The sequence below is a fragment of the Leucoraja erinacea genome, chromosome 27 (assembly GCF_028641065.1).
Source record: "Leucoraja erinacea ecotype New England chromosome 27, Leri_hhj_1, whole genome shotgun sequence".
In the NCBI taxonomy this organism is placed as follows: Eukaryota; Metazoa; Chordata; class Chondrichthyes; order Rajiformes; family Rajidae; genus Leucoraja; species Leucoraja erinaceus.
The window spans coordinates 19,222,784-19,246,223 of NC_073403.1; the positions used below are offsets into that span (position 1 = coordinate 19,222,784).

General features: G+C 44.7%; 1 pseudogene; it reads right to left on the bottom strand.

Annotated features, from left to right (window-relative positions):
* Positions 1–21,855: 21,855 nt before the first annotated feature.
* On the bottom strand, positions 21,856–22,527 carry LOC129710030 (U5 small nuclear ribonucleoprotein 40 kDa protein-like; annotated as a pseudogene).
* Between the last annotated feature and the right edge of the window lie 913 nt (positions 22,528–23,440).

Here is a 23,440-nt window from a genome sequence, read left to right on the forward strand (position 1 = left end):
AGGATTACATTTCCAATCGGAGAAAATAGACTGATTCCTGTTGAAAACCAGCTGAATGAGGAGCAATGCCCCCTGTCTGTGCTCTGTGCCTGGTCTGCATCGTGCCAATGCCATCGGGCAGTACGACAGGCATCACAAACTCAGTACTTCATTCATGAATTTGTATCCAAGACCAAGCACTTCTGACCCAACCAGATCTGAACCGTGACCTAGTTTCACTCCTCCTTGCTCATGCCTCCTGAGTGCTTTTGTGATTTCGCCCTTTAATAATCTCCAGTATGGGTTTTTGTAAAAATATCCTACACTTTAGACGCAAAGCCGTTAGTGACAAGCGTGACGGATTAGTTCACACTGAGAATTAGCTGCAAATTGAGTCTGATTCAGCAGTGTGTCAGGTATGCTGCAAGACCAAGACGTTAGTTAGTGGCGTCACTGATCCACCTCAGCCTGTGAGTCAAACCACAGCAGGTCGGCAATCAAAAGGATTCAACTGAAGCTGCTTGGATTTCAAAATGTCTATTTAGAGCACTATTCTCCAGTCAAAGAAACTTAAATTACATTCACTTCACTAACTGACAGAACCTTGCCTGAAATACAAGTGATGATTTATACAGTGTCATATATTTACATAACCAGGCTGAGCGGCAATAGTTGTTAACTACTTAGATCTGTATCTCCATGCAGATGTTGAAATAAGATCCATTAAGATTAAAGTAATCCACAGAAAAGGTTCAACAAAGCCATTAACACTTCATTGGTGCTATTACGAGCAATCACTCAGCCTTCTGTTTACCTGAAAATAAAAGATGAAATTTGCCAGATGAACAAACACACCTTTCTGATATCTGTTAAGGCACAAAATATTGTAGTAACTCGGCGAAACTAGACATAAAATGCTGGATGAACTGATCGGGTGAGGCAGCATCTATGGGGAAAAGGAGCAGGCGACATTTCGGGTCGAGACCCTTCTTCATACTGATGTTGGGGGGGGGGGAAGAAAGGAAGAGACAGTAGGCTATATAGAAACATAGAAATTAGGTGCAGGAGTAGGCCATTCGACCCTTCGAGCCTGCACCGCCATTCAATATGATCATGGCTGATCATCCAACTCAGTATCCCGTACCTGCCTTCTCTCCATACCCCCTGATCCCCTTAGCCACAAGGGCCACATATAACTCCCTCTTAAACATAGCCAATGAACTGGCCTCAACTACCCTCTGTGGCAGAGAGTTCCAGAGATTCACCACTCTCTGTGAAAAAAGTTCTTCTCATCTCGGTTTTAAAGGATTTCCCCTTTATCATTAAGCTGTGACCCCTTGTCCTGGACTTCCCTAACATCGGGAACAATCTCCCTGCATCTAGCCTGTCCAACCCCTTAAGAATTTTGTAAGTTTCTATAAGATCCCCTCTCAATCTCCTAAATTCTAGAGAGTATAAACCAAGTCTATCCAGTCTTTCTTCATAAGACAGTCCTGACATCCCAGGAATCAGTCTGGTGAACCTTCTCTGCACTCCCTCTATGGCAATAATGTCCTTCCTCAGATTTGGAGACCATAACTGTACACAGTACTCCAGGTGTGGTCTCACCAAGACCCTGTACAACTGCAGTAGAACCTCCCTGCTCCTATACTCAAATCCTTTTGCAATGAAAGCTAACATACCATTCGCTTTCTTTACTGCCTGCTGCACCTGCATGCCTACCTTCAATGACTGGTGTACCATGACACCCAGGTCTCGCTGCATCTCCCCCTTTCCCAATCGGACACCATTTAGATAATAGTCTGCTTTCCCGTTTTTGCCACCAAAATGGGAGAGATGGGAAGGGGGAGGGGTAGGTGGGAGAAAACAAGGACTACCTGAAATTAGAGAAGTCGATGTTCTACCGCTGGCGTGTAAACTACCCAAGTGAAATATGAGGTGTTGTTCCTCCAATTTGCACTGGGCCTTACTCTGGCAATGGAGGCCCAGGCCAGAAAGGTCAGATTCAGAATGGGAGGGGGGAGTTGATTTGCTGGGGAACCGGGAGATCAGGTTGGTTAATATGGGCTGAGCGGAGGTGTTTGGCAATGCGGTCACCGAGCCTAGGCTTGGTCTCGCCGATGTAGAGAAGGTGACACCTACGACAGCAGATGCAGTAGAGCAGGTGCAGGTGAACCTCTGCCTCACCTGGAAAGACTGTTTGGGTCCTTAGATGGAACCGAGAGGGGAGGTAAAGCGACACATGTAGCATTTTCTACGGTTGCAGGGGAGGGGGTGGCCTGGGTGGGGCGGGACGAATTGACCACGGAGTTACGGAGGGAACTGTCTCAAATGCTTGCCTGTGCCTCCATCTTGTAACTCTTTCCAAAGTCGGAGTAACTCAGCGGGTCAGTCAGCATGCCTAGAGAACATGGATATGTGACATTTGTGGTTGGGAATCTGAAATCAGTTGTTATTTCGTTCTGTAAGAGGGGCTGTTGCAGGAATGAATGAATAGTGGAACAAAGTACTTCCTACATTCTATTATTGATTAGGTAAATCTCCTAAGAAATTGCTTTCAAAGCACTGCAATCATACGGAGACGCAAGAGGCTGCAAATGCTGGAATCTTGAGCAAAACACAAAGTGCTGGCAGATTCAGTTGGTCAGGCAGCATCTGTGGTGGGAATGACCGGTTTGAAGATGAGCAGAATGTCGCCTGTCCATTTCCTGCACAGATGCTGCTTGACACACTGAGTCACTCCAGCATTCTGTATTTTACTGCAATTGAAACCACACTGGGAATATTTTAGGTTTGTCAGGCTGGTTCCTGCAATGATGTACTTGTCACATGAGGAGGGCATGTTCAATCCCTGTTCAGAAGAAATTGAGTGAACAAAAAATTCTGAGAGGGCTTAATGGAACTGAATGTTTCCCTTTGCCAAGGAGTCTAGAACGAGGGGAACAGACCACTCAGCCAAACTTGCCCAAGCCAACGAAGATGCCCAGTCTACGCTAGTCCCACCTGCCCACATTGGGCCCATATCTCTTTAAAGCTTTCCTATCCATGTCCCAGTCCAAATATCTTTTAAATGCTGTTACAGTACCTGCCTTGGGGTGGGAGATTGCAACCTTCACGTGGTCCACCCTGTTTTGACTAATGCAATCAGCCCGATGTGCACAAACAAGATCAAATAGAACAAGTTGACCAACAACTTTAGGCTGTGCACGCCATACACAAGAAGAAGAAGATAGTATCTACCTACGTCCTCCGACAGCTTGTTCCATAATTGTTCCACCACCCTCGATGTGGAAAATGTCCCTCAGGTTTCCATTAAATCTTTCTCCTCTCACCTGAAACTTATGCCCTCTGGTTCTTGATTACCTCACTCCAGGTAAAGGACTACATTCATCCTATCTATTCCTCTCACATTCCTCTCTAAGATCTCTTAATCTTCCTGCGTGCCAGCTTGCCTAACCTCCCCCTATAGCTCAGGCCCTCAGGTCCTGGCAACATTCTCGTAAATTTTGGCACTCTTTCCAGCTTAACAACATCCTTCCTATAATATTGTGACCAAAATTGAACACAATACTCCAAGTGTGGCTTCACCAACATCTTGTAAACTGTAACATAACATCTCGACTTCTATACTCAATACTCTGACTGATAAAGACCAATGTACTGAAAGATTTCTTGACCACCATATCTTAACTTCCCTAAATGCAATACCTTGCATTTAACTGCATTAAACTTAACCATTCTTCAGCCCACTTGCCCAACTGATCATGATCCTGCTGTAATTTTTGATAACAATCTTCACTCTCTTTGATATTACTCACTTCTGTAGAAACTCACCAACTGTGCTTTCTACATTCTCATCCAAATCATTGATATAATCCACAAACGGGGGTGGGAGATTGCAACCTTCACGTGGTCCGCCCTGTTTCGACGAATGCAATCAACCCGGCGTGCACAATCAAATAAGATCAAATAGAACAAGTTGTCCTACAACTTTAGGCTGTGCACGCCATACACAAGAAGAACCACAAACGGAAATGGTCCCAGCACCAATCCCTGAGGCACACCGCTAGTCTCAGGCCTCCAGTCTGAAAAACAACCCTTCACCATCATTCTCTTCCTTTTCCCATGAAGCCAATTCTCTCTCTGATCAGCTAGTTTGGCTTGGATCCGATGTGACCTAACCTTCCAGAGCAGCCTACTATGCAGAACATTATCAAATGCTTAGCTGATGTCCATATCAATGTCCTTTGCCCTCTTAAACCTTTTTGGTTATTTCTTCAAAAATCGCAACAGATTTGTAAGACCCGATCTCCCATGTATAAAACCATGCTAACTCTCCCTAATTGGCCCCTATCTATCCAAATGCATATATATCTTATCCCTCAGAATCCCCTCCACTAACTTGCTTACCTTAGATGTCAGGCTCACTGGCCTATAGTTCCCATGCTTTTTCTTGCAGCCCTTGTCAAATTAGTCATCCTCCAGTCATTTAGTACCTGATCCGTATCTAATAAAGTTTCATATATCTCAGCCAGGGCACCTGTAATTTCTTCTCTAGCTTCCCACAGTGTCTTTGGATATACCTGATCAGGTCGGGGAGATTTATCCATCTTCAAAGAGTGGCGAATCATCGGAAAAGTTTAAACTTTCCCCCTCTCACTTTAACACTATGCCCTTTCGTATTTGACATTTCCACTCTAGGGAAAAGTTTTTTTTTTACCCTATCTATGCCTCACTTAATTTTATAAGCTTCTATCAGATTTCCCCTCAGCCTTCCGTGTTCCAGAGAAAACAATCCAAGTTTCTCCAACCTCGCCTTTATAGCTAATACCTTCTAATCCAAGCAATATTTTGCTAAACCTCATCAGCGCCAGCTCCATAGCCTCCGCATCCTTCCTGTAAAGGCCAAAAATCTAATCTGAAAATCTAATCAGACATACATCCATAAACAACAAACACACACACACACACACACACACACACACACACACACACACACACACACACACACACACACACACACACACACACACACACACACACACACACACACACACACACACACACACACACACACACAATCTATCTATCTATCTATACATTACGAAAACTCTCATCGCCAACACGGTACACGTTAGTGCTAAATTATTTTGCACCACCTTACTCACAATTGTCCTGTGGTGGTTTGTGTCAAGTCTCGTTCAGATTGATGTTATATTTAACGATATTAACATTTTTAGCTTGACAAAATCCCACTTTGAGAATGATTTCTTCAAATCTGCACTGGCAGTTCCCAACTATGGGATTGTGGCCCTACCCGCTACATTGTTGCTGTCCCAGAACACTGTTGCTATCCCAGAGTCCTTGCCAGCGAATGCCCTGCAGGGGAAGAATCTGCCAGCCTAACCCTGGCATATGTGTGATTGCAAAGCCTTTTAATTGCTCTCTAAATTGGAAGTGTAATCATTCAATTTGGATAACAAAAGATGGCCTTGTCAGTGGCATCTACATCACATTAAAGAATACAAAAATGTCAGTGCAATTGCATTTTTTAAAAAGTTTAAAATGAGGGACAGTGGTCGAATATTGCGTTTCGGGAACGGGTTGCGTTGGGGGACCAGGCCTCCTGTCCCCCTGCCTCCTCCAACCGGTCCCACTTGGTCTAGTATATTACTAATAGTCTCACTTTGTTTGCTGTTATGTCTGTGATTCTGTCTGTGTGATCCCAAAACTACGTGAAAACGGTACACGATAGCGCTACAATTTTTGGACCACCTTACTCACCATTGTCCTGTGGTATGCATTATTCAGATTGATGGTATATTTTACAAGTTATTCACATTTTAAACTTTACAAAATCCACTTTGACAAAATCACTTGTACTTGCACTGGCAGTTAGCAGCGTATGACATCACATTTACATAAACTGCCCATCAGCAGTGCTCCACCCCACAATGACATTACAATGGGATCTTTTCCATTAAAAAAAAGTCGGTTTTAAAGAACACAGCATTGTTCAATTCAGATTGATGTTATATTTTACGTCATTCACATTTTATACTTAACAAAATTAACTTTTCACTTTAAAAAAATCAAACTTTTCACTTTAAAACGCCCTGCCTGTTGCAATGTTACACATGACAGAACACCTAGTGCAATGAGAGATTTGTTACATTGTTGTAAGGAGAGAGAGGGACTGGTGGAGGGTAGGAGGAGAAGGCGAGGATTGTTGTTTAATTTTCTTTAAACATTCTCTTTAGTTGTGGAGTGGGATAGGGGGCAGGTGAGGAGTGGGGAAGCAGGGAGATAGAGGGAGAGGATGGGGTAGAGAGGGGAGAGGAGGGGAGAGGAGTTATGGAGGGAGGGAGTGACTGAGGGCAGGGGAAAGGAGAGGTGAGGGCGGGAGTGGGGAGGGAAGGAGGAGAAAGGAAAGAAGAGGGAGGGTGAAGAGGAGGGCGAGGGAGTGCTGGGGGATGAGGGGAGCCGCACCTGAGCAGTTGGGGCTATGAGTGAGTGGTGGAATATTGTGTTAGGGGAACGGGTTGCGTTGGGAGAACGGGTGAGTGGTGGAATATTACGTTGGGGGAAAGGGGCCCAATGGGTCCCACAGTCTAGCATATCACTAAAACACTGTTGATCTGGTTTGGTATCATTGAGCTAATCTGTTCATCAGGCAACCAGTTATTCAGACTTTTTTAAAGCATAGGCCAGCGCAAGAAGACATTGCAGAATCACTAAAGGAGTCTGCAATCAGGTGGCAGGGGAAAAAAAATCACGACAAAATCAGAACAGATGCAAAAGGAACTAATCTATCTGAGGCAGAGAAACCGCAACAGAACTAATGCACAAAGAAGGTGTTATCCTGATATGTGGTCATGAGTAGGGTATTGTTGCACAATCTTTGCAATCTTCTGGACCCAAATTATGTGCTTTCTGCTGCCATTCACCACCTTTGAGGTGTTGCACATTAAGGATTTCCTTGTCTTTTTATCCTCCACCCCACACTCGGTATAGATTGGGATGGGCGGAGGGAGTGAGATAATATTTATGCTGAATACCAAAGAGGGAGCAGATGCCGAAGGAAATAATAAAACTGAGGCAGAGAAGATGTTAATAAAGAAACATCGCCAGAGTTGTGAGCACAAACAATTCTGCTGTGTACCGTCACAATTATATGTTCCATGTGATGGAACTTTATCAGGAAATCGACTGTGCTTGTGCACAGATGGTGCGTGTTGGTAAGTTGTCGTGTGATGCTCAACACACGTGATGCGTGTATGGGTGAAGGCTGCGTGATGCCAATTAGCATACAATGCATTACTAATAGTTCCTGTGTTTTATTTTCAGTGCACCAACGGCGTTCAAGAACAGCATGGATCCTCAACTGTGGAAGCAGATGTTAACTGGAAATCTGCTGCTGTGCAACTCAACAAGCCTGGGGCAGTGAAGATTCTTGCAAATGAATTGCTTTTCCTTAAACGACTTCTGGTTTTCCCTTCATTTAGTTTCCTTGCATTTAGTACAGAGAAACAGCATGTAAACATTGCCTTCGGCCCGTTGAGCCCAAGCCAATCATTCATGCTAGTTCTATGTTATCACACTTAGTCATCCACTCCTTTACACATTCAGAGGTAAATTAACCTACAAACCTGCACGTCTTTGGGATGTGGCAGAAAACCGGAGCACCTGGAAGAGACCCACGTGGTTGCAGGGAGAATGTCCTAAACTCCATACGCACAGCACCCAAGGTCAGGATTGAACCTGGGTTGCTGGCGCTGTGAGGCAGCAGCTTCACCAGCTGTGCTACTTTGCCACCCTTAGAGCACCAGTCACTTTACAAAGTTGAAATCTTACAGATATCTACCATGGCCACTCTGATCTATTTCTGCTCCCACACCAATCTTCTAATTCCTCTGTCATTCTTGCTCAGCTATAAATGATTGGTGTTGATGTTACATAATCTGTGTTTAACTGCATTTCAATAAGGGCAATGCTCGTTATTCATGTCTGTCTGTTAGGGCAGGATGTCAATTTTAATCAGAAGATATGTGGATACCAGGCATTCTCAGAAATTAGACCCAGTCATCGATCCATCACATAAATTGTTCCACGAGCACACACTGAAGACATGCAGGTTTGTAAGTTAATTGGCTTCTGCAAATTGTCCCTAGGGTGTAGTATAGAACTAGTATATGGGTGATTGTTGGTTGGTGTGGACTCGTAGGTCAAAGGGCCTGTTTCCGCATTGTATCTCAACAGTCAACATGTCAGTTTGGGACCCTTCCTCTGGACTGAAAGAGTGGAGGGCAGAAAGAGTGGAAAGAGGCGAGGTGGAGGGGTGGGCAAAAGCTGGCAAGTGATGGGTGAATACAGTACAGTACAGTTGATTATCAGATTGGCGAAGGAAGAGAGAAGTGCGGCATGATGGCGCAGCAATAGAGATGCTGCCTTACAGCGCCAGGGTCATGGGCTCAATCCTAACTATGGGTACTGTCTGTACAGAGTTCGTATGCATTCCCCATGACCTGCATGGGTTTTCTCCAAGATCTTTGGCTTCCTCCCATACACAGGTTTGTAGGTTCATGCACAGGCTTGTAATTTAATTGGCTTGGTGTAAATGAAGGACATAGCGTGTGTAGGATAGTGTTAGTGTGCTGGGATCGCTGGTCGGTGCTGACTCGGTTGGCCGAAGGGCCTGTTTCCATGCTGTACCTCTAACCTAAACATTAAAGAAATCAACGACACAAACTCCCACCTATCCATGGCACATAGGCACCTTTGACTGAACCAACACTACCACCCATGCTTATTCAACCATAAACGGAGTGGCCTGCCTTCACAAGGTGCAGGTTCTGGTGATCCAGTGGATGCGGTGCATCTGGACTTTCAAAAAGCCTTTGACAAGGTCTCACACAAGAGATTAGTGTGCAAAATTAGAGCACATGGTATTGGGGGTAAGGTATTGACATGGATAGAGAACTGGTTGGCAGGACAGGAAGCAAAGAGTAGGAATTAACGGGTCCTTTTCAGAATGACAGGCAGTGACTAGTAGAGTGCTGCAAGGTTCGGTGCTGGGACCCCAGGTGTTTACAATATAGATTAACGATTTAGACAAGGGAATTAAATGTAACATCTCCAAGTTTGCGGATGACTGAAAGCTGGATGGCAGTGTGAGCTGCGAGGAGGATGCTATGAAGCTGCAGGGTGACGTGGATAATTTGGGTGAGTGGGCAGAAGCATGGCAGATGCAATATAATGTGGATAAATGTGAGGTTATCCACTTTGGTGGCAAGAACAGGAAGGCAGATTATTATCTGAATGGTGTCAGATTAGGAGAAGAGGAGGTGCAACGAGGCCTGGGTGTGCTTGTACATCAGTCACTGAAAGTAAGCATACAGATACAGCAGGCATGTTGGCCGTCATTGCGAGAGGATTTGAGTTTAGAAGCAAGAAGGTCCTACTGCAGTTGTATAGGGCCCTGGTGAGACCACACCTCCAGTGTTGTGTGCAATTTTGGTCTCCTAATTTGAGGAAGGACATTATTGCTATTGAGGGAGTGCAGCGTAGTTCACCAGGTTAATCCCCGGGATGGCGGGACTGACGTATGATGAAAGAATGGGTCAACTGGGCTTGTATTCGCAAGAATTTAGAAGGATGAGAGGACACCTTATAGAAACATATAAAATTCTTAGAGGATTGGACAGGGTAGATGCAGGAGAAATGTTCCGGATGTTGGAGTCCTGAACCAGGGGGTCACAGTTTAAGAATAAGAATGTAGGCCATTTAGGACTGAGATGAGGAAACACTTTTTCACCCAGAGTTGTGAATCTGTGGAGTTCTCTGCCACAGAAGGCAGTGGAGGCCAATTCACTGGATGTTAGACTTAGCTCTTTAGGGCTAATGAAATCAAGGATTATGGGGAAATGGCTGGAACGGGATACTGATTTTGGATGAACCGCCATGATTATATTGAATGGCGGTGTTGACTCGAGGGGCCTAGTCCTGCATCTATTTTCTACGTTTCTATGTTTCTAATTACAGTGCAAAATGTCACCTGCTTTTTTGAATGTTTGATGCTGAAAATAAACTCAGGAGAAATAATTAATGTTGTGGTGCAGATAGACACCTAGACTGCTTGTTCATCAATTTTGCACCATTTTGATGCAGATTCTGTAAACATTTTAATGGTGGTAATCTAGAATATAGATTCAGCTTGTGCCAGATATGAAGGTTGAATGCAAATCTTCCCATCTCAGCAAGCAGCTTCTGAATGTTTTTGGCACTCCAGAAACGTTTCAGTTTTAGCTTAAGAGATACAGCATAGAGCAGGCCCTTCAGCCCACCGTAACTACACCAGCCATCAAACACCCATTCACACTAGTTCTATGTTATCCCACTTTCTCATCCACTCCCTACACACTGGGGACACTTTACAAAACCACTTAACCTACAAACCCACGTATCTTTGGGATGTGGGAGGAAACTGGAGCGGCCGGAAGAAACCCGTGCAGTCACAAGGAGAAATTCCACATGGGCAGCACCCGAGGTCAGAATTGAACCCGGATCTCTGGTGCCGTGCGGCAGCTGCTCTACCAGCTGCGCCACTGTGCCATCCCCACCACTGTGCCATCCCCACCACTGTGCCGTCCCCACTACTGTGCCGTTCCCACCACTGTTATTTTAATAGAGAAACTAAAGGAAAGAATACGTGCTAAATGGTTCCATTTTAAACCCAAGCTCGACAACAGAGTGGCCTGTAGGCTGTTTCTGCACCTCTTTTAAAGTGACAGGACAAGTTAATAAATCATGTGAGCTTCTGAGGTTTATAAATAGAAATAGAACTTAGAAAGCTATAATAAATCTGTATAAATTCTTCGTTCAGTTGCAGCTGGAATATTGTGCCTGATTCCAAGACCAGATTTTGGACACGACTGAAGTATTGCAAAGGGTATGGTGCAGATTCCTTGGAATATGTCCAGTGACAGGGGATCACAGAATAAACTGGAGAATGAATCGAATTTCATATGAGAGCAGGGAAAGGCTTTGACAGACGTGCTTAAAGTTGAGAAGGGTTTAAGTAGTGCGAATGAAATTAAGTAATTGCACATGGTTGAAGGGTTTATACATGGTATGCAAAACAAACAGTGACACAAGAGACTGGAGATGCTGGAATCTTGAGCCAAAAACAAACTGCTCGAGGAACTCCATTCACAAGTTTGCATAAGACCCAACCTTAGTGTGCTGGATTTCAAATGATGGCGAGATGCAGGAAGGAAATAGAGGACTCAGTCCCATGGTGTCAATAGAACAACCTCGCCCTCAATATCAGCAAAACAAAGTAGCTGGTGATCGACTTCAGGAAGCCGAATCTTTGGGAATTGGGTCTGGTGCTCTAAGGCAAGAACTCTACCACTGTGGCACCGTGCCGTCCCTGTTAATGGGAACAGGTTGGGTCTCTGTACTAGGAAGCAGCTGAAGTTGTGGCCTTCCTGATGGGTAATGGAAATGTAAAGGGAATGGACATGATAAAGATGAGGCAATGGCCCTAGACTTTGGAGGCTGATGAAGTGGTGGGGAGAAGGACATTGCCTACAGCTGCCCTCGACTGCCTGTAACTAAATAGCGACCCCACTCCACTGCACTACGAGTTAAAAAGAACCATGCCGACTAAATTTTACTCACGGAAAATGTTTCAACATGCTGAAAAATTGTCCGCGACCTAGCTGAGGCCACGAGTATGCGGGAACTTCCCTTGAGCATGAAGGAGAGTTCCATTGACCTCATAGGATCTCCTAGGACCACGTGTCGACCATGCTGCGAGTTTGAGTCGAGAGCAAAGTCTTCTAAACTTGCAGATTAGGTTGCCGCAGTGGGACAGCCCCTTGAGGTGTCCAAGATAAAGGTGAGAAGGGAAAACAAACAACTGCACAAATGTTGTATTAAGACCTTGACCCGAATCGTCAGCTATCCTTGTTCTTGAGAGATACTGCCTGGAGTGGGAGGTATATAGATAAGGAAGTGTATAGACAAGGAAGTGTATAGATAAGGAAGTGTAAGGTGTGAAAACAGGACAAAGGGAACGGAGGTCAAGAAAAATATAGAATAGATCATCGTTAGTTGGGAGAAGGTAACAACAAAGCAAACAGAGTCTCAAATGTAGTCTGAGACAGTAAGACTGGTCGGAGAACTGGGAAGGGGGATGTGATGGAGAGAGAGTGAAAGCAAGGGTTACTTGAAGTTAGAGAAGTCAATGTTCATAACACTGGGGTGTAAGTTTCCCAAACAAATTATGAAATGCTGTTCCTCCAATTTGAGCTGGGCCTCACTCTGACAATGGAGGAGGCCCAGGACAGAAAGGTCAGTGTGGGAATGGAAGTTAAAGTGTTTAGCAACCGGGAGATCAGGTAGGTTCAGGCGGACTGAGCGGAGGTGTTCAGCAAAACGATCACTGAGCCTGCGCTTGGTCTCGCCATTATACAGGAGTCCACACCTGGAACAGCGAATACATTAGATGAGGTTGGATGAGGTGCAAGTGCGAGCATAGATTAATTTGTACCCTTTCGAGGGGATTTTGATAAGTACTTGCAAGGAGGGAAGAATCAGAGGAACAAGGCGAAAGAACATGTGCGTGGGAAAGTGCCAGGGCAAACTAAATAAACCAATTGACCTCCACGGCTCTGCACTAGCTGTGGCCTGGCTGCCCACTGAGATTATGTTTCCATCAGCCAGAAGGAGAACTGATGATGGAGCAGCTGCAAGGACCCTGGGTTCACCGGGTACACTCCCAATGACTATTTATGAAGCTCAGCAGCTGCTGCGATCACGAGCCTGACGACTCCAAAGCTTGCAGAGCGCGATTTCCGCAGCTCAGAAATAGATTTGTATTTCTCTCTCCAAAGGCTATTTGGGGGCACTTAGGAGGATCACTACAGTGAAATGGTTCACAGATCGGGCAGCCACTGGATGATTAACATGGAGGAGATACGGCAACACACGATGGAAAGGATGTGATCGTGTTGAAGAAGGTGCCGTGGAGGTTGCTGCGATTGAAGCGTTGTAAGGAGGGATAGGATAGGCTGGGTTCATTTTCCCTGGAGTGTAGGAGACTGAGGGGTGAGTGGAGCTTGGAGATACAGGACCTTCAGCCCCATCAATTCTACACCAACCATCGATTGCCCTTTCACACTAGTTCTATGTTATCCCACTTTTACATCGACTCCCTACACACTAGGGATCATTTTACATAGGCCCATTAACCTGTAAACACTTTTGCATGTCTTTGCAAAGTGGGGAGAAACCAAAAGACCCGGAGGAAATCGACACAGTCACAGGGTGAACGTACAAACTCCACACAGGCAGCATTCGAGGTCAGGCCGAAAGCCAGATTTCTGGAGCTCTGAGGCAGTAGCTCTACGAGCTGTGCCACTGGGACACCCTTACCAAAGTGAGGGTTTTACTATGGAACAAATAATTTCACCCATTAATGGATAAAAAGACATTGCATGATTCTACTACCATCCGATAACATTAATAGTCACCAGTCTTCTTCTTCCCAACATAACCCTACCACCAAAGAATAATACACTTTCAGATGACAACAAACCATTTGATGCACAGCCTTTTCTAACGCAGTAATTTCAAGCAATCATTCCACTTATTTCTAATCATTTCTTTACTGGGGATGAACTGACTGATTGCAGAAACCTGCCAGCAAGCAATAGAAAGTTCCCACAATGTCACCACTATAATCGGCCGTGGAGCCCTGCGCTGTTTAGTTGTGGCACATTATCATTAGGCAAGCTTGCACACAGTTACATTATTCATCCAGCCAGCAATCTCACCCATCAGTGACAAGGTCATGAGTTGAACAAAAACAGAGGACAAATATTTGGTCACTCATAGGCAGCACAGTGGCACAACTGGAGGAGATACTGCCTCACAGTTGAGACCTGGGTTTGGTCCTGGCTTTGGGTGCTATTTGTGTGGAGTTTGCACAATCTCCCTGTGGCCGCATGGGTTTCCTCCGATGTTCCAGTTTCTTCCCACATCCCAAAGATGTGCAAGTTTGTGGGATAATTGGACTCTGTAAGTGAGGCTTTCATCAATTACCTCAGTGTATAGGAGTGGATGAGAAAGTGGTAGGTGTGGACTCGATGGGCCAAAGGTCCTGTTTCCATGCTGTATCTCAAAACTAAACTCAACGTCAGTGCAGGAATGAGGGAGTGTGTGATTGCTAAATGGTTCAACTTTGGATGAGATGCCAAACTGGAGTTTTTACTGCTTGCCCATACAAGTCCTCCTCATCTCATGAACGCCCGACTAATGTACAGCCCATATGGATGAACAAGGATGGATTGCTAGCAACAACAGAGCTGCAGAAATCTTCTGCTGCGTGAGAACTCAGGTTGACAAATTTCCCACTTGCGAACCGTTTGTGATATGAACAGTTCACAGGAATGGAACCCTGACATAGGCCAGGATCGACCTGGATTTGGTAAAAAAAAAAATTAAAAAGTCCCCTGTCCCATGGAATAAAACCAATGATACTGGATGACCTAGTCATTACCAGATGAAGGTTGAGGGACTTTAGATAAAATACTTTGCAATGATATGCTGGGAAAGTCGTTTCTTACTCTCATTGGGTCAACATAAGATTGTGAAAATTGCACCAAAAGTCTAATTTCTTTATTTCATTAAGTGTCCTTCGCCTGAGAAAAGAGGTTGAGATGCAGATTGCACAGCTTTCCATCTCACAAAACTTCTGCAGAAGTGACACTTCCTCATCCCATCCCCACACACCTGGATGATGCTTGCTTTGTGAATCACCCACAACCTCACCACTTCCAACTAATGCACCACTGAGGATGAAAAGCTTGAGATCTGCTGGTGTAGACAAACACAGAAAATTAAATAAATATGTAATTGGTTTTCATTGTTTCATGTTCTGCTTTCCTCGAGATTCAATGCAATTTAATGAAGAATGGTATAAATATCATTAGCAAAGTCCCACATCGAGTTTGAACTGCTTTTTCACCTTCCAAAAGTCTGAAACTGATTTCTGTCAAACGTATGGAATTGCATTTTCTAATATTCACTTTATGCTGTAACTTTTTCTACCTATCTCTTTTCATTGATTACCCTTGCTGCGTATCTAAAGTATATTTTAAGTAGATCAGAACAAATCTGCATCTAGCCCCCTGCCCAGACTCAATGCCTGAGGTGAGTCACTGTCTGAGGTGCCAACTGGCTGCATTAAACTTTCCAGTCACAGAGGACAGAGCCCAAAAGATGTGGCAAAGCAAGATCCACACCAGGAACAGTCTTCAGGAGTTGGAGCCCAAAACGCCATCCCTGTAATGGTCTGATGGCTTCTGGCAGCCAGTTTTTGAATTATTGACATTTACAAATAAATTAAAGTAAATTTAAAAATTATTAAAAAGTAAGCTTTTTAAATTTGTTTGTAACTATGAATAATTCAAATATATTATTCAATGTAAAAAAAAATGTTACAATTGTTTTTGAAGTTATTTTAATTCATTAGGATATTCGCAAACACCTAAAAACATCAGAATAGAGGAACAGAGCAAAATAATCAAACCGCCTACCTTTATCCACAGGGTCAGATTTCTGTGTTCGACCCAATATGTGTTGATGTTGAAGATGTTAACAGCTGAATGGTTCTCTATGGAAGGATTGATTATCCATTAGTTCAGTTTGGCCCATTGAATTCTGTGCCTGTCTGTAAATATTACACAACTGATTACATTTTTTCAAAACTATACATAAATATTTTTACCAAAGAATATTCGATATGTATCGTCCTTTACATTGACTGTGTCATCAAATCAATACATTCTCTTACGATGCATCAGCACCTCTCATGTGTCTTCTTTAAGACATCTAGGAGGTGTTTGCGAGGCTGTTACATAGGACTCAGCCTCACACTGTGCAGTAGTGGCAGGACCTTGACTGTAGTCCTTCCCCTCAGGTCCTTTGCATTGGTTGTGCCACTTCAATGCATCCCTTACATGTCCATCTGCAGCTTGCAATGCAACTGTTAGCACCATTCCCAGACATCACTCTGCATTGGAAGATCAATAAGTCTTAGAAGATAGACACAAAGTGCTGGAGTAACTCAGCGCGGCAGGCAGCATCTCAGGAGAGAAGGAATGGGTGATATTTTGGGTCGAGACCCTTCTTCAGAAGATCAGTAAGTTGACGATCTAATTGATGATTGGGTCAGAAAGCGTCCTTGGGAACAGCCTGCCGAACAGGAGTCCACTATTACACAGCTCCGAGGCTCAAATCGCAACAGTGGCCATTGCATCCTTTTCCAGAGCTTCTTAGGAAGGCACCGTCCACAAAGAGATAGACAATGGTCTCATCCACACCAAGTCAAGTCAAGTCAAGTCAAGTTTATTTGTCACATACACATACGAGATGTGCAGTGAAATGAAAGTGGCAATGCTCGCGGACTTTTGTGCAAAAGACAAACAACCAAACAAATTATAAACACAATCATAACACACATATTCTTTTACATGAAAAATACACCACAGCCATCTCAGGGGCAGTGTGCACGAGGAGTGAATGCCAGCCAAGTGTGTGGGGGGGGGGGGGGGGGGGGGGGGGGGGGGGGGGGGGGGGGCATATTTAATAGGAACCCGAGGGACAACTTTTTTTACACAAAGAGTGGTAGGTATATGGAACATGCTGCCAGAGGCCATAATTGTGAAAGGTACTAATACAGGGTTTACAAATAATTTGGACAGGTATATGGATAGGATAGGTTTAGAGATATACAGGCAAAACATAGGCAGGTGGGACTTGTGTAGATAGGACATGTTGGTCGGTGTGGGCAAGTTGGAATGAAGGGTACGTTTCCATGCTGTATGACTCTGTGACTCTACCTGATGGATTACTGGAGCAGAACAGTGTTGACTAGAAGACCTCCAGCAATCCCATGTTCAGTTCGGGCCTAGGACATCTGTGTGGAGTTTACATGTACATCCAGCAACCATGTGGATTGCCACCAGATGCTCCAGTTTCTCCCCAGTATTGCAGGTTAACTGGATACTGTAAATTACCCCCAGTGAGGGTGGGTGGTAGAACCTATGAATGTTGATGGCAATGTGGAAAGAATGGCTTAGAGGGACAATCAGTTGGAAGAACGGGATTGATGTGTGTTCTCTGGGAGCTGGCACGGACATGATGGGCCAAACATGCCTTCCTCAGTGAGGAACTAAGAAACTAGCACGGGCCTCCGAACTGCTAATGCAGTACTATGTCCACCATGCTGAAAAGTGGATCCAGCTACCAATGTTAACAATATAAACACCGCTTTTACACCAGAGATACAAACAAGCGCAAACCTTTGCCTTCACCTTCTCACTCGCTCCATATATCATTCCTACACTTGTTATTTACAGTTTTTGTTATTGAATAGCTATGGATGAGTCAGTTCTAAGGAATGCAGCCTCAGCAATTGTATTGATTTTCTGACCAAATAAATATCTTACAATTATTACAAATGTGCAATTTATTAGTTTCATTAATACAGTGATTGATTTTTTTGCCAACAGATAGTAGAGATTCAGGGATAAGAATAAATAAAAGTGTTCCTCCATTTCTGTAGCTGTGTGCACTGCTCTGCAAATCCTAAAGTTCGGAAGCAACAAAAAATAACTTTCACTGAAATTTTTATCCTTCTGAACCAATAATGTCACAGCGATGGGGTAATTAAAAATACATCGTAAACAAATTGCAGTCTTTATGGCTCAAAATTCAATTATTTGTCACAGAACAGTCCAAAGTAAAACGCTTGTTCTTTGAACAGGTTTTGGGAGGCGTTAATGGGAATAGAGGGGAGAGTAGTGGGCCGGGACGCTCCCTGCATGCAGGCCTGAATTGCCCGCCGTGGACCGATGACGGAGGACCCTCTCAGTAGGCCCGGCTCACTCACTGTGGTCTCTGGCGGGACCGGGATCCCACCCACAGTCGACGGTACCACGAGCGAAAGCTCGGCGGTCAACGGGACCGGGAACCCGCCCGAAAACTCGGTGGATGGTGTAACCGTGAGGGGACTGGAGAAGTCGGACGCGAGGTGTAAGGACCGGCAGGAGGGTGAACCTGGATAATGCCTCCAACGCCTTCGGGTCCAGTGGCTGCAGGGACACAAAGATGGCTGGTCTAGGAAGGGAAAGCGACGTCGGTTCGCGGGAACTGCTCCAGTACAGAGCGTGTGGGCCAAACGGACTTTGGAATTTGAATAATGCCGCCACAAATGGTGGCACCCACATGTGTAATATATGCAAAAAGAATTTCACTGTGCAGTTGCATGTGACAAATAAGGCACCATTAACTATGGAGAGAGAGGTGAGGACAGGCAGCGATAGAGGATAGGGTGCAGAAAAGGAGAAAGTCTGGAAGTGAGAGATTGCATACTATGGAGATGAGAATGCCAGAGAGTGTGTGGAAGATGGAGAAGGGGTGATGGGAGAGAGCAAGGAAAAGAGAGCATGAGAGGAGTGAGAGAGCATACGAGGCGAGAGAGAGAGAGAGAGAGAGAGAGAGAGAGAGAGAGTAGTAGGGAAAGAGTGCGCAAGGAGGGAGAGCACAAGGAGAGAGAGCAAGGAAGGAGAGAGTGTCAGGAGGGAGAGTGCATGGGCAGAGGGAGAAATGAGGAGGAGGGAGGGGATGTAAGGAGAGAATGCATGAGGAAGAGGGGGAGAGCACAAGGAAAAAGGAGAGAGCCACCTGGTGAATGTGGGAATCTGAAGGATCAAAGGCAATATGCGACCTGGGGACATCTGAGTGCCCACCTGCTATAGGTTGGAGTTTATGATTGATACATGTACCGAGGAAAAGCTTTTGTTTGTGTGCTATCTAACCCAATCTGATAACACTACACATGAACACAATCAAGCCAAACCCGTAGAAAAGGTAGAGTGAGGAGGAAGAAACAGAGTCCATCATGTAGTTCTCAGCAATGTGGCAAACAGTTACAAAGAAAAAGCTTATGGGAGAACCATTCAAAATTCTAATAACAAAGGGGAAGAAGCTGAGTCAGGTGGTGTGCACTTTGCAGCATCTGTATTTTCTGAATGATGAGAGCAGGGAGAAGAAGGATTGACGGGGGTGGAAAGGTATTTGATTATGTTGGCTGCTATCCCGAGGAATAGAGATGGAGTCAATGGTGGGGAGCCTGTTCTGCATGATAGAAGGCAAACACAAAATGCTGGAATATAAGCCCTGTCCCACTGTACAAGTTCATTCAATAGCTCTCCCGGGTTTAAAAAAAAAATCAAACTCGTGGAAGCATGTGGAATGTACGTTGCGGGTACGTCGGAGCTCGGGGACGTCTCCTAGCGGCTCGTAACGCTAACGGCAGGTACTTGGGAAACGCGGTAAGCTCGGGAAGACTCGTGAAGATTTTTCAACATGTCGAAAAATGCCCACGAGAGCTCTGAGTACCTACGAGCGGCCATTACCGTAAATCTCGGTTTGAGTATTTTATCCTCACCCCATTATTGCGGCATTGGTGTACTGTTCAAAATGCTTCTTCTGCTAAGAATTTAGATCAAGTCTCCACCTGTGCGGTTTAAGTCCCACTGAACTGGAATAAAAATTCTGTCCAGCACTCCACTCTCAACACCAATCATGAGTAGTAGCTGGTCATTCATCATCGCACGGTTAGTGTGAAGGACAAATAATAAAACAAGTGGACTACAGGTTAGAATAATTAATCAAACATGAAACAACTCAAGGCATTTTTGAAGAATGCAATATCCACATAAGCCTTTTGCTCTCCATCCAGGAACAATGCTGATGTTGAGTTTTCAGTCAATTTTGCACACATTATTAGACGCAGTATAATTTGAAGGAGGTTTCTTTTCATTCATTCTCTTGACATGGGTTTCACTGACAAAGCACTATTAGCCAGTTCCAGATGGTTGGAGAAAACCGAACGGTTCACTGGTTATTCCAGAGAGTAGTTAACCACGGCAGGATCCCTTCATTAATCAATACCGATTCACTCTGAAAACGTCTTTGTGATATGAAAGATATAGAAAAGCAGAAACATTGCATCATGGAAACATCTCTCTTCTAAAACTGAAGACGTCTCATTAAGTAAATTGATATCGCCCATAGCAAAGATAACAACGATTCTGTTGTCTGTGCCTCAGTGGCTGTCATGTCTGAGGTAAGAGGGATCTGACCCATGGTCCAGAGAATGAAGCACTGAAAGAGAGAGTTAGATGTTGCTCTAAGGGCTAACGGAATCAAGTGATATGGGGGAGAAATCAGGAATGGGGTACTAATTTTGGATGATCAGCCATGATCATATTGAATGGCGGTGCTGGCTTGAAGGGTCAAATGGCCTACTCCTGCACCTATTTTCTATGTTTCTATGTTTCTAAAAACTCTCTTCATGTTATGGAGACAATACAGTCTCTATGCAGACAATAGACAAAAAATGCTGGAGTAACTCAGCGGGTCAGGCAGCATCTCTGGAGAAAAGGAACAGGTGACGTTTCTAGTCAAGACCCTTCTTGAGACTCTTCTTCAGAACACTAACCCAACCTCACACAACCCTAACCCTGCCTCAACAACAGAACACTATGACCAATCCATGCACAACCACAAACTTTTATTTTGGCATTGCGTTTTGCATGAATCTATATTTTTGTAAACCCTGTTCCAAGGGAACAGGTTCAAGGATCTGACTAGTAGAACAGAAAAAGGCTCATTCATCTGTTTAGTTACAAATCATTTTTTTTGGCAAGAGAGAAAACGCAATACTTATGTAGGAAAGAACTGCAGATGCTAGTTTAAATCAAAGGTAGACACAAAATGCTGGAGTAACTCAGTGGGATAGGCAGCATCTGTGGAGAGAAGGAATGGGTGATGTTTTGGGTCGAGACACTTCTTCAGACAATACGTGTCTTGGTATGCGCGGAGTCCGTTTTACAGCAGCACCCCTCGCTCTCGCTCTCTCGCTCTCTCTCTCGCTCTCGCTCTCTCCCTCTCTCTGCCTCCGTCCGTGGCGTTGATTACGACTCAGCCTGTCAGTGAACCCCTCTGATACATAAACTAACAAACTAATCTATGGCTTCCTAGTGCCTGCCTTTATACGGGTAAGAAATCAGCCATTGAAATAACCACCGGTAAGTCCTGGCCAGTAGCACTGCACTCAAATTCAAACTATAACCAATGGCAGGGGACTGCATCCGAGCGAGCCCCCTCCCCCTTTAGGAACAAAGCGTTATCAGCTGCAGACTGGTGGGTAAAGCAATACACACACCGCTGCCGGTTTGGCGCACAAAGGTTGAAACAGAGTGCCATCGGCTTATTGTGTGGGAATTTAAACAAAGAGCTGTCGGCCGCAGCGCTATGGGTTCTAAATATAGTAGCAATGTTACAGCGACGCTTCAGGTAGGCTTTGCAACATACCTAAATATAGTGCTGCTGGCCGCAGTGCTATGGGCAATAAACATAACGCTACCGGCCATAGCATTATGAGCTTTAAACATAGCGCGATGGCCACAGCGCTATGGGTCACAGACTGTTTGGGCAAAATTCTCAAAAACATTCCACCCCTTGAACAGTCTGCTTACCGTCACATCCGGGCCGCGAGCGTTACCTCGTTACATCCGGCCCACAGGCTGTAGTAAAGTCCACGCGGTCGTGATGCCAAACCGCACCTGCAACGTTGTAATATTATGGCCAATAAGATTGTCCCAATGGTCAGTCCCCAGTGCACCACTGTTGTCCACCATCCTCCTGTGGGATTGTAGTCGTGATACTTTTCTTCGACCCTTCAAATCTTCTCTCCTGCTTCCTGGATGTGGTCAGCAAGGTTGGTGATATTCTCTTTTACTCACTCAGGGTCAAACCAGTCACCGAGTATATATGACCACGCATGATAGAAATTAACTTGTTTTATCAGAGGTCCCAAACCTTAATGCCGTCATCAATACCACCAGAGATAATCTAATCGCTTGTGTCATTAAATGTTGCTGCCAGTACTTGGTACATGTTTTGAAACGTATGGATTGCAGCCTTCTTCCGAATGTCCCATAGCTTCACTGTTTCATCATCACTTCCTATACAGGCCAACTGTGGTCCCTGTCGGGCTGGATAACATGAATTCACAAAGGATGTGTGACGTTTAAGTCTCTTGATTCTTTCACCTGTTTCACTGTCCCACACTGCTACAGTTTTGTCTGTTGATGCTGGAGAAAGCATGCTGCCATCTGTGTTATAATGCAATTCCATCACTGAACCACTGTGACCTTCCAATGTAGCATAATTATCGCGGTCGCCATATACATTCCAAAACAATACGAGTCGATCAAATCCTGCAGATGCCAGTGTTGATCTATTCCGGTGAAATTTACAACAATAAACTTTTCTCTTGGGACTCGTTAAAAGCATTAGAGGAGCTTGAAGACTCGAGGTTCTTGGTACCACCTGCAGCAGGGCCTGTTGCGGGCACTGAGGACAGCAGCTTGTTGCAGGGGGTACTTGGGCCTGCACTAGTACCATCTTGTTTGCTATTTTATTTTATCAAACATTTTCTATTCAACTCCTCAGATCCTGCCGACTACACCACAAGTGAACAGGTTTAAGGATCTGACAAGAAGGACCGAAAAAGGCTCACTCGTCTGCTTACATACAAATCAGTTTTATTGTCAAGAGACAACAGAAACAATACTTGTCTTGGTATGTGCGGGGTCCATTTTACAGCAGCAGATGTCTCTCCCTCTCTCTCTGCCTACGTCCGTGGCGCAGATCGCGACTCAGCCCATTAGTAAACCCCTCTCATACCTAAACTATCAAACTAACATGGCTTCCTAGCTCCCTTTATACAGGTAAGAAATCAGTCATTGAAATAGACAATAGGTGCAGGAGTATGCCATTCGGCCCTTCGAGCCAGCACTGCCAATCACTGTGATCATGGCTGATCATCCACAATCAATACCCTGTTCCTGCCTTCACTCCATATCCACTGACTCCGCTATCTTTAAGAGCTCTATCTAACTTTCTCTTGAAAGCATCCAGAGAATTGGCCTCCACTGCCTTCTGAGGCAGATTCCACAGATTCACAACTCTCTGGGTGAAAAGGTTTTTCCTCATCTCCTTTCTAAATGGCCTACCTCTTATTCTTAAACTGTGGGCCCTTAAACTTTATAGTCCCTCCGAAGAGGCGTGGCCTTCTGGAGAGAGAATTCCAACATTTTTTAAACACTAATAACTCTTTTTTAAAACTGTGGGCCCTGGTTCTGGACTCCCGCAACAATGTGAACATGTTTCTTGCCTCTAGCATGTCAAATCCCTTAATCTATATTACTAAAAGCCTGATCTTGACCCTGTTGTTCTGTATATTGATTTTTTGAATAAATGCTGCCACTTATGGCTGTGATTTTTGGCCATCTTACTCAGTCCCCTTCCGCTGCCC